The following is a 12,832-nucleotide window of genomic DNA, read 5'->3' as shown; positions in this document are numbered from 1 at the left end:
AAAACAAAACAAAACAAAACAAAACAAAACAAAACAAAACAAAACAAACCCCCCAAACCAACCACCCCCTCAAAAGAGAGAAGAAAATGTGTAGCCTTGAATTCAAATTATCTGGGTTCAAAGTCCACCGATGCTTTCTTGATTTATTTATTTATTTATTTATTTATTTATTTATTTATTTATTTATTTATCTATTTATATTTGATATTGAGAATTTTATACTGAGAAATATCAAATAATGACTTTTGGTATTGAGGTGTTAAGTAGCATCTTGATAGGTCAGCATGTTTGTCTACACGGTGGAAAGTGTGCTTAGTTTGCCTGCCTTTTGTGAATTTTGATAGTAATGAAGGGTGTACTGAGTCCCTAGGGTATACAGTGGAGACTAGCAAGACTTGTAGGAGAGCCTGTGGGGCAATTCTGCCTGCTTTTTGAGGCCAAAACTTCACTCTCAACACCATCTTTTCTCATGAGTGTGCCCCATCATTCATCAACAAGGATTTGTACTTATTTGTGAATATGTTAAAACCCACTGGACATGTCTAGACGTGAGGTAGCCAGGTGACCGCTCAGCTTCTTCCAGGTGGACTCCAGTTTGAGAGGCCTGTCTAGAATCAACAAGGTACCTCAAAGTACCCAACAAGGCACTACAGAAAAGGCAACTGGATAAAAACATACCCTATCATGTATGTATGTAGTGATGATAGAAATAAGCATCACAAAAGACAGTGTGACTCTAGGATAATACTGAAGTTCTTTGTGTCCCGGGTCACAGCTCCTTGGTGTGAATCCTCCTGGCTTGGCACTCATAATCTTACCATCTCCATTTCGCTTTTCTAATGACAGGCATCATGTGGCTCCTGTCCTCTATCTTCTCCCATGTCTATCTTACCTACAGCTTACGTTAGGGAGCAAGAGACCCAGCAACTGCAGTGGCAGAGACAGCCTGACTGTCTGAGTTTATTTCTGAAAAAGCGCACACAAGAATTCTGAACACCGCTTCCCCAACTCTTTCCTTCCCTTTGCCCGTGTCTTTTGACTCGGCCTCAGTAACAGTCAGCTATCTAACATATCCTTGATTTCAGGATGATGTGAAATGAAACACCAGGGTAGAAAGAGAAAACCCATGGGCAGAACAGGTGAGGTTAGACAAAAAGACAGGCTATCAATAGAAAACAGTTCAATTTGAGGCATCGGGTATTTTATATATATAAAAAGACCAAAGTCTCAAACAGAAAGGACAGAGATTTTTTTTCTTTTTTTTGAAAATGCCAGTGTCGGACACCATACTATCAAATACAGGGTTTCTCAATATTCCCACATTGAAATTTTGGACTGAATACATCTTTGCTATGGAGATGGTCTGTGCACTGTACATGCTTTGCTGTATCCCTGGTCTCCACACCTCAGACTCCAGGAATACCTCAAGTGTGACAGCACAATAAGTCTGCCCAAATCACCCAGTTCCCTGGGTACTGATCTACAATGGTAAGATCCTGTGCTCAGTCCTATAGCTGGCCCAGCTCCAATAATCCCCCCTGCCCTTCCACCTATCCCCAGAAGAAGAGGGTGGCATGTTCTTCATGGCAGCTAGGAGACTACCTGGTTCCTGAACGAGGGATGTAGTGGTCTCCAATTTGGCTGCCTCTCACTTGGGAGCATGAGAGAGCTGTCCAGTGTGTTCTGTATGCTGATGTTTTTGAGGGTTCAGCTATCAGTCCAGGAAACACACATATCCTTTCTCTTCCTTTTCTCCCCTTGTATATTCTTCGTGTGCTGTTCAGTTACACTTACATACCTATCTTGGGCTTCTGGGCATACATCTTCAAATGCGATGGTGCTTCGTTTTGTTTTGCTTATGAGCTCAGGCTGCAAGTTTAACTGAGTGTCAGTCTGCATCTGACACATCACTCTAAAACAAGGAGGCAGAGCCGTGGAAAGTATAAAAGCCATCCTGGGACTGGGACTGAAATGAGGAAGGGAGAGCCTTTCCTCTTCCTTCTTAATGCTGACACTGCTGGGAGAGGGTACAAGCCCCGCATTCGCGGCTCTTCTCAGTTTCCCTCTAGAGTCTACCTCCTTCATGGAATGAGCTTAGACACTAAATTGAGGACACAGGGGACTGGGTTGAGAACACAGGAACATAGGCCATTAAATGAATGCATCACTCTTTTTGGCACCTCCACCTTTCCTCAGTGTATCCCGGAAGTAACACGCTAATGGCGTCATGATGTAGAAAGAACAGCATAGGAGGGCCAGGAGGTGTGGGGCCTTCTACCAAGGTGGTGCTCTTCAGAGCCCAGTAATTGTATACTCTCTGTTTACAATACAAGTCACACACACACAGCAACCACTACACATCCGGCACCATGAACTATCACTGAGCTTGCTTGGTAGAAGCATCCATTGCAGGAGCGATATGAGCTGAGGAAGGAGCTAGAACCCTGGGAGCTGATTTTCTGAGAGCAGGTGTGAGGAATGGCATCAGGGAGGTTGGTAGAAAGGGGCTTGGATGGGGAGCAACAGTTGGTGGCCTGAAACCCCGTACTGTGGGAGAAGCCTGCAGAGCTGGATTGCTGGGGAAGAGGGCACCTGAAGGTAGAAAAAACGTGGCCAAGGAATGAAGAAGTCACCAGCCGTCTTCTCTGGGTGGAGCCATCATCGGCTGTGAAGAAGCGCTTGCCAAAACCACACACTTCCTTACATTCCATAGCGCAGTGAAATCTATGAGGATATAAAGAAGCATGTGGCCTGGGGAAGCGGTGTCCTCCGAGGCACTCGTCTCGCAGAAGGCAAAGCCGCTTTCTTGCTTGCACAGGTGACAAATGCTAAGTGTCCCTGGGACCTGACGTCATCCGTCCTATACTCCCAGAAACCATCCTGGAGTAAGTTGCCATCTTGGCCTAACAGAGCTTGTTAGGAACACATTTCCTTCTATACACTTCAGTCTGAGATCAAGGACCCCAAGCCTCGCTCAAAGGTCACTAGAGAGTTTAGTGCAGTTATGGCCTAGCAACTCCGTTATCACTATTATTAATTGATTTGTTGCAGATGCAGGGTGGATTTCAAAATGATGATGATTATTATTATTTAATATTATGAAACTGACAGAACATTAAAACAAGGGGTGATTCAATGCATGCAAACTGCTCAGCTTAGAGGCTGGCCCGGGCCCTATCGTGCTTCCTACTTGGGGGTGCTCGGAATGTGCTGACAGGCTGCAGCTGCCCGCGGAGCATTCCAGCACAATTGTTCATTGTGAAGAGGATCTTTTTTGTTCAGCTTCTGCTGCCCGTGGCCCATCACCTGCCTCACAATCTGTGAGACCCCGGCTGTAGGAGAGGAACGGGCACTGGCAGCTGTTGAGCCATTCAGAGTCTGGACTGATCATGCTGGCTGGGGAAAATTAAGGGTTGGAGCTTCTTGGCATAGAATCCTCTGTCAGGAAGTAGAGACGTAAGCTAAGAGAAGAAGTAGGGCCCAGAGTCGGCTCATAGCTCTCTGGGGGCCGCTTCATGCAGTCAAAGAACAATAATAATGATAAGTAATTTTTTTCAGACAAGTTTTCTGTGACAGGATCATTTTCAATGCCTTCCCTATGCCCTCTCTTTGAAGCCTCGTGTCTTCGTGAAGCTGTCACCCCTTACCCCCCTGTTCTTTCTGGTGTTTTACACATGAAGATATGGCTCTAGAAATGAATTAATTTGTTTATATGCAAATGGTAATTATTTAAAAAACTAACCAGATTGGAAGAACAACAGCCTTGGGTCAGTATAGGTTCTCTTCATGAGAGCTTGGAAGGTAAAAGGTGTTGGGAAGGAAGGGAGGAAGAAGGAAGGAAGGAAGGAAAGAGGAAGGAAAGAAGAAAAGGAGGAAAGAAGGAAGGAAGAAGGAAGGAAGGAAGGAAGGAAGGAAGGAAGGAAGGAAGAAAGGACATGGGGGTTTTATATTCCATTTTCATCCTTTTGCAGTGTTGAGCTTGGAGTGTTGATATTGCATTGTTTAGAAATCGTGTGTGTGTGTCTGTGTGTGTGTGTGTGTGCGCGCGCGCATGTGCATGTTTGTGAGTGTTTCTCTCCCTTAGGTATGTAGGAAAACGTCCCAGGCATCCTAGTCAAAACCTTTCTAGATGTCATTGGAAATAATCCGGTAATTTATTTAATGTAATCTAATGGCTGTTTAAGGTTCTGCTCTGAAAAGACATCATTCTTCTGGGGTCAAACACAAGCTTTATGTAAGTGAGTCTATGCACATTTGGTGGAGTGGTCTATCCAAAACACAGTGTCGGGGATAGATGTCTCTGGAGGGGGTTGCTCAGGTCAAAGGAGATGTTGTCATCTCTCAAAGAAGACTTTGAGAAAAGTACAAATGTCTCATCTGTTCAGAGAGCCATAGTGCTCAAGAACAGGGTCAATTTTCATCCTCACTTGTCAAATTTGTCACATAAGAATTCTCCAAGATGTTTGGCACATGTATTGTCAGGAGTGAACGTCAGCAAGGTCAAGAGAGGCCTCTGTGTTTTCTGTTCCTAAGAACTATAAGGGCCAGGTCTATGAGATTTAACTATTCAGGAGCCAGGCCGTTGGTTGTAGGTTGATGTAGGAATACAAATAAACAAGGTTTTCAGGGAAAACCTTTGAGATAACTAGGGAATGTAAATACATAATCGTGTTTACCATTTGGGTGTGAATTGTTTGGTCTTCGTTAAGCACAAACTCATACGGTCAATGTGTCACAAAGAAGTTCTCTGTAAAATATTCTGGAAAAAAATGAAAGCATGTGAATAACCAATAACTCTGCAGTTCCTGAGTTCAGGAAGCTGACATTCTTACTGGTTTAGAATACACAGAGAACTTGGAGAGTCAACAGAAAGATCAAGGGATGACTCTACAGTGAAAGGGTCATCTAAACTCTTGTCGCGCCTTGCTGGACATCTAACTTAGGATGCAAGGAAGGATCTTCATAAAGTGGATTTGAAAATGTTGTGAATGGCAGACTGGAGAAAACAAAGAAACCACAGCAATCTGAATACCCGATGGGCAAGAAAAATGATGGGGAATGTTGTAAGACAGAGAACATGAAGACACGCGCTTCCCTGGGGTTGGCACAGGGCGAAGATAGTTGATAAGGAAACTGCGTGCTGTTTCCAGACCGTTTCATTACTTTCTATCAGTTCGAATCTTATGCTTTTGATAGGTGGTGTTGAAGAGAAATGAGAGACATGGCGTGCCATCCAGACACTTGTACATTGTGCTGCGTTGGCAAACACTCACCTTTCTCCTCATCTGTGCCCCAAATACCAGGCATTTATCGGAAATTATCGATTGAGGAATCCCATCTGCCCATCAAAAGGTGGTTGGTGATTAATGAGATGTCACATGAAGGTCTTGAGTTTCTTAAGAGAACAGGCTAATGGCAATATACGATGTCACTCAGCATGCTACTGGAAACAGGGCTTATTCTCCACTACCCAACTCTGTCCCACAAATGACTAATTCATAACAACCTTCCATTCTAAACTGCTGTTCCATTGGTTTCTACAAAGCAGGTGTATGGAAAAGCATCAGGACTTAAGCAACAGTGAAAGTGATGTCAAGATCACAAACAACAACCATGGTTCTTTTTTTTTCTTTTCTCTTTTTTTTTTCCTGAGCTGAACATTTATTTATATAGTAGAACATAAATAGTACAAACACTAAAGATGAAAGATGGTAAATCCCTAGTGATGGTCTTCGGAACATTTCTGAGATTTGGAGAAAATTGGGAAGGGGTTGAGACAGGGAGAAGAACAGATTACAGACTAACACAGTGCTGTAATCTTCAAGGTTATTGGATGCAGGGGGTATGAGGATGAAGACCAGGGCTTGATTTATAGCCTCAGTTTCCTTATTTGAAAAGTGGGACTAATAATGCTTACCCAACAAGAAACTCCAGTGAGAGACGTTTGGAAAGTGTAAAATGCTGCGAACATAGCATTATTCAAAAACGGTTTTATTATTAATGATAGTAATACTTAATGTCTTACTTTCTAATGTAGTGACTAGGTATATATACACCATGTGGGAGTCTTTATGCATGACCTACTTAAAAGCATTTCGCTGACATAAAATTATTTTTATATACGGATTTATTCGTAAGTATTTAGGAAAGCTTAACTATTACTAAAAGATGTCCTCCTAAGAATTCTGGTCTGCCTCAAAAAAGCCCTTAACACATTTTGACACATCTGTAAAGAAGCTGAGAGGAAGGGTCTTCATCAGCCTCATTTCTAATAAGAATTATTCCATTGTGCTGAGTTTCTGTGGTATCAGTCTCAGTTTGGGGACCTTTATGAGTGATTTAGTTAGTAAGATGCTCAGACATTCCCTTTATTTACTACAGGGCATTTTTTCTCCTCTGATGACAGATCTGCATTTAGCTTGCCAGCCCTTTGCTAAACAAGGAGGAAAAACCTGGACCATGTTGAATGTCACCTGCAGCTCACTCTCCCCCGTTCCATCTCGGAGCCTGGTCAAGCTTTCTGTTTGTAACAATGGGAGCATGGGAGAAGTGGCCTCACAGAGAGGCCACGCTCCAATGTCTGATGGCTTTTGCTCTACACTCTGACATCTACTACTGGAGATCTTGGTGGTTGTTCATGAAACACAATATTTTAACAGTCCTTTGGGACTGTCGTCAAGCTGCTGGGATAGAAATCGTGTCAGGGTCTTTCTCTCTCTAAGGCAAGCAAAGGGGTGGTATCTGGTGATCGGATCCTCTTTTTCCTGGGGCTCAGCCAGGAAGTTTTGCTATTTTTAAAGCACTGACCAGTCCTGAGTGTTGATTGACTCATGGGTATACACCTGGTTTAACTTTTCAGGGGCAGCCAAGGCAGCAGCACGAGCTCCAAAATCCTAACTTCTCTCCTTCCAGTCATTCTGCCACCTAGCTCAGAACAGGGGAGTGCAGGTGACATGACACTAACCTACTGTCCGTGCTCACTTCTCACCCAGGTGACTCAGAGCTGGAACTTCAGGGAGCTATAGCACCAGGGATGAGATGAAGTCAACAGTATACGAAAGCTTTGGTTTGGAATCTTTATGCTTATACCAATCCTGTGAGGTATACTTGAAATTTTTATTTTTTTAAGCAGAAGGGGACCTGGACACAAAGTTCCACTCCTAACCAAGAAATTCATTGCAATTGATACCTGCTGGGAGGGAGTATCAATTTTCTCTAGAGTGACAGTGGGTAGATCAACCTCAGCCCAGGGCAGGCCCATGCTCAAAGCAGTTGACTAACACAAAACTGAGTTGTGTGTGTGTGTGTGTGTGTGTGTGTGTGTGTATGTGTGTGTGTGTGTGCGCGCACACGCGCACATGCGTGCACGTTTGTTTGTTTGTTTTTGAGGAAGAGAGAGGGGGGAGAGAGAGAGAGAGAACATGAACTTGGGTAATAGGGATGTGGGGAGGATCTGGGAGGAGTTCAGGGAGAGAAAAGAATAGAATCGAAATATATTCATATATGAATATATATGAATACATGAAAAATTTGTTAAAAAGCCAACAAATGAAATAAAAATCCTATCTCAAATCAGTTAATGAATTTTGGGGCCGAAAATGGTTAAGAAATGTACTGAAATCATACAACAGATAAGTTGTATCTATCACTTGATATTTTTTTTCCTTCCTGATTAAAAGCACCTATGCATTCTTATACGCTAGCATTTCTAAGTCTTGCTAGTTGTCAGTGGCACGGAGAAACTAAGGATCCAGGTCCTTACAAGCTGACAGAGCCATACAATCAGACAGTGGGCTGGGGAGCACATTGTTGAAGGGCACTCTGGGAGCCACACCCACTTTATTTTGTTGTAAGACATCTGAAAAACCACTGGTCTGAGAGTGGACAGGATAAAGAGAGACTGAATTCTAATGAAATTATTACTGTCACAAGCTATGCACTCCACAACAGTGTAAGGAAACTTTAGTCTGGATTAATGAAGAATTGCTGTACACATGATGATACATGGTTAGAGTCTGAAACACCATTACCCTCTTTACAAGGAGTGGTTAACATACTGCTAACAGAGAGTCTACATGGAACCCCAGTGAGTTATCTTCCCAGTGTTACCAGTGCACAGTCTCTCCCTCCCCTCCCTCCCCCTTTGCTCATTTGTGCAGGTAGAGTCCCCGTTTTTGAGACATGGTTTCACTCCCTATCCCAATCTGGTCTTGAACTCTATGCTCCTCCGTATTAGCTTCCCAACTGCCTCATTGCATAAAATACGTTATGTTTTCTTCTTCACTAGTGTTTGTAATTGGTTGTATAGTATTATCCCATGTGACCTTGGTGACACTAACTCCTTGTGCATGTGAGAAGCACACCTGTCTCTCCTCTTGATTGGCTGGCATCCTGATGGCTTCAGCTTTTGGTTTCTCAACCTATGTCTTTTAAGGGCCACCACACAGAAAGAATGATGCAGATTAAATTTCCCCTGACCCAGCAAAACAATATGTGTGCAGATACTCTTGTAAGCACTGTAACAAGTAACCTGTATTAGAAATGCTCCAGATGAAAGAAACAACCAACAGGAACGCAAAGAGTGCTGTTTGTTGAAGAGTCTCCTTTTGTACAACTGGCCCTGAAGCTGATCACATCATACCTGTGAAGAAATCTGAATACGGTGGATCCAGGAAACAGCACCTTTAAAAAGCACGAGTTTCTAAGTCAGTGTGTCCTAGTCTCCTGGCCATCCAGCTTAAACATGAATGGTCAGGTTCCACTTTCAGAGTTTCTGATTTGGTAAGTCTGGGGTAGGAACTGAAAGTAGCGACTGTAGCATGTTTCCTGGGGAATATTGATGTTGCTGGTCTGGGGACCACACAGATAACTACTAGGTCAGTATTTCTTATGCTGTTCAGGGCAAAGGCAAGGAACTGACCCTACATTCTGGCCTCTTACAAATGAAGCGACAGACAGGAGGAAAAACTATTAGAGGCTAGGACACAGCGAACTGTCTCAAAGAAATGTCTCAAAGATGTGTTTCGACTCTAAGCCTCAGAAGCTCCTTTGACAGTGAGGACACAGCCAGCCAACATGCCAAAAAGAGAGGGAAATCCCATGTGGGAAGGTTGCCAAGTGTTTTGACTCGAGTTGTTGTGTGTTACTTGAAATGAACCCTTTGTGCCAATGTTTATCAGTAAGATGTTCACTGGGGTTTGATGAAGAGTAACTTCAAAGTGACATGACATGTTTTCCTGAGAAGATAGCTCAGCAGATGACCACTGGCTCACACATCCTCATGGGCCATTTGCAGAGAGACTATAATGATAATATGTAGAGTAACAATGTAATGATACAGAATAACAGCAAATGTCATTAGTTCCAAGTCAGCTGTGACCCACGACCCACCTCTGCACTTTCTCCCTCCCAGTACAGTCACTAAACTGAAGGAGGACTAACAGTTACTTAAAGTCCAAGGGGCAAGTGGGGAGCATTGAGTTCTGGTCCAAGCTTTCCAAAGAACTACATGGTTCAGGGATTGCTTCTTAGTTTTCAAAATGTTGCAACTGTCCACATTGTCTGAGTGGGGACATCTGTGGAGTCAACGAAAACTCAGCTTTGTGGGTGTACTTGTAATATATATTGAGATATATCCATCACACACACACACACACACACACACACACACACACACACACTATGTTTCTGTGAATTTTTTGGAAAAAATTGAACGCGCATTTAAAACATTTTTTTAAGCCACTCAAAAGGCATGCTGTAAGTTCAAGGTCATGTGATACTGAGTTCTTCTCCCTTACACCCAACACCCTAAAGCTTAGCTCTTCCTGAGGTAATGTGCCAGTCCCTTGGATGAGTATGAAGGAATCTCTCCCCACAGTTGGATTCTGGAAACAGCACCTTTCACTGTCCCTGGGTGTCCCAGGGTCCACATCTCCCATTTTGAGCTTTGCTTCAAGCTCCTGCACACAGGAGCCCCACTTCAGCACCAGCCAACCAGTCAGCCACACGCAACCACCCCCACAGGTGGGGGCTCCTTCTCTCATTCACTCCCCACTCCCGCTTGTTTGAGATGCAGAACCCGGAGCTTCACCTGCTCGCCTAGATCTGCCTTGCTGGCTTCACATAACAGAAGCGGATCACCCACAGGGCTCCCCAAAAATTCACAAAGAAAGAAAGACAGCTGGATAAGGCAGGAACAGCCAGGGGACAAATACAAGAGAAAGCAGCATGCCGAATCAGCTCAGTGACATACCTGGGGAAAAGTTGCAGGCAGGTCCCTCCTCCTCTGTGGGCTTTCTTGCCCCGCAGGCTTCTGCCCCCATTGAGAAGCTTAGAGCCTGGGTTGTTATTTATTTATTTCCAGAGCTGGCAGGGTTGGCTTGCATTTCTATGCCTTCCTGTCAGAATCCTCTCAAGGAAACAGCAGCTGGTGAGCTCAGAAATGTCAGTCAGAATCTTGGCCTAGTTTGGGGCCTTGAAGATTCTTACAGAAAGTTAAAAAGGTTTCTGGGCCAGTGTCTCCTTTGGGTTTTCCCTCGCCTGCTTCTCACCTTTTCGTCTATTTTTTCTTTCCTTTTCCTTTTCTCCCCCCAGTAGCTAGCTGCTTAAATTGCCTGCTCCTGTCTTTCTGATGGTCCCCTCTTGGGTAAAGCAGTGGCTCTTCTTGCAGCTAAGCTGAACAGCCCGGTGACTTTCTGACAGTTAGACCGCTATGCCTGCACTCATTTCTTGTCTGTGTCCTTACAGATTCCCCCTCATTATGTTCCACTCTTACCTCCACAATCTATCCTTCCAGCCACTCACAGAGAAACCAAGGTCTTTCCTTTCCTCATGTGCTCTGTCCTCTTTGACAGTCTATCATTTAGCCCTCTGTGCCCGTGCCTGTTTCTTTCATTATTTTTATGACTGTCATTTGTTCTAGCTTTACCTCTGTGTCTGACTTGTGATCTATCCAAATGTGTTCTGGGTTCAGGTTTGTCCTTCTCTCCTCTCCTCTCCTCTCCTCTCCTCTCCTCTCCTCTCCTCTCCTCTCCTCTCCTCTCCTCTCCTCTCCTCTCCTCTCCTCTCCTCTCCTCTCCTCTCTTCCTCTCTTCCTTCTTCCCTTTCCTGTCTCTCCTGTCTCTTCTTCATCATCTTCTCTCCCTGATCTCCTTCCTACTCCTCTTTCTCTACTCCCGTCTCCTCCCTTTCTTGCTTCTCTCTCTCCACGGCTTCTCTCTTTCCAGGCAGTCTCACACCCTGCTTCCCCTAGTCTCTGCTTTTTCCAGGCAAGCCTCTACCCTTTTGTACTTTCCAGCCCTCTGCCCACCCCCCAGTGTGCTCTCCCACCTGTTTGTGTCTTTTAAGGACCGTGGTCATGTCCCTGCCTTCTGTCCATCTCAATCACTCCAGTGACGGGCTTCTGAAAGCTGTTAAATTACACCTCTTCAGCTGTCCCACTGCAAAGAGAAATGTCCTTTGCTAAATCCCCCTTTTAAATAGGCAAGTCCATATTAATGTTCCTATTTATAGAGTGTGCTAAAGCGATACATGAATTGTTTTAAAGAGTCGGAGAATAATTTAAAAAAAAATAAGTGGGTCCTCATGTTAGGTTTGCATCAATGTATGCTACTTGAGATGCAGCTTCTTTTAGCTCATCTGAAACTCACTTTGCATATTTCTCTGGTGGGGAGATACTTATTGTGGAAAATATGAGTAGCTTGGGCAATAGATGCTCAACAGCATGTACTTGGTGAGTGCTTGCCCGACTGCTGTGCACCTTATTGGACACCAGAGTTGGAAAGAACTACCCGTGCCCATGAGAGACATCCTGGTTCTTTTGGGGCTAGAACTTGAATCTAGGGAATTATATGTAACAGAATATGATTTTAGACTGACGATCCAGAGTAAGTTCTACAGGCACCTAAAGCTGGGCTTGAGAGCCAGGTAGTAAGAGCTTCATGGATGAGACTGGGCTTCAGTTGGGTGAGGAGGGACAGCGCAGGCTTCCCCACATGGATAGAGCCACAAAGGGGTCTCTCAGATGAGGGAAAGCCAGGACAAAGGCACAGAGACAGAGACTGCTGACAAAGCAGCCATTCTACATAGGCTTAGGGTAGGAGATGCCAAGTTTTTAAAAGTCCCTAGAGAGCACGCAATTCTTTGGTTAACTTTGCTTAAAAAAGAACACTATAGGTTGGAATGGGTTGTACAACTTAAATAAAGATGAATTTGGATGTTTTGGTCATTATTAAATGGATTTACCTGGTCTGAAGTTTGTTGTTTATGAGTAATCAGAGAGAAGTAGATAGTTCTTTCCAGTCACCAAAGCATTATAATTAATTATATAAAAATCTGCTGTTGTAAATGTAGAAACTTCTGGTGTTACCCATTTCTAGCCTATTAGGAATCCATTTCTCTCTCTCACAGCTTACACTTTTGTCAATACAGCTTACCCCTTACTGATAGCTCAGATTCTAACCTGGCTGGATTATGCATTTGTTATGAGTCTGTCTATAAACACTTTTACCTGCTATAATTCTGCCTTAAAATTCAATATATATATACATATACTGCCATATATTGCCATACATGTATATAAATATTGCCTTGAAATTATATATATACTATATATAGCATATACATATTATATATATAATTATATATATCTATTGTATACTGTATGATACATTATATATGATATATGACAGAAATAATGTTATACATATAATATAAATATACATAAACATACATACATATACATACATACACATATGTATATATATATGTATTTGGATTTTTGAGACAAGGTTTCTCTGTGTAGCCTTGACTATCCTGGAACTTATTCTGTATA

General features: G+C 43.4%; 1 long non-coding RNA gene across 1 annotated transcript in view; it reads right to left on the bottom strand.

Moving 5' to 3' along the window:
• Positions 1–11,448, bottom strand: part of LOC114620437 — a 13,006-nt gene extending 1,558 nt beyond the window's left edge. Inside the window, exons 1-2 of the long non-coding RNA XR_003711323.1 lie at positions 11,329–11,448; positions 10,253–10,408 (exon numbers count right to left, since the gene is read on the bottom strand). This is a non-coding gene — a long non-coding RNA (uncharacterized LOC114620437). The remainder of the gene's footprint in view (positions 1–10,252; positions 10,409–11,328) is intronic.
• Between the last annotated feature and the right edge of the window lie 1,384 nt (positions 11,449–12,832).

The sequence above is a fragment of the Grammomys surdaster genome, unplaced genomic scaffold (assembly GCF_004785775.1).
Source record: "Grammomys surdaster isolate TR1022 unplaced genomic scaffold, NIH_TR_1.0 169, whole genome shotgun sequence".
NCBI classification, from domain to species: Eukaryota; Metazoa; Chordata; class Mammalia; order Rodentia; family Muridae; genus Grammomys; species Grammomys surdaster.
This window is presented reverse-complemented; position numbering and strand designations above follow the sequence as displayed.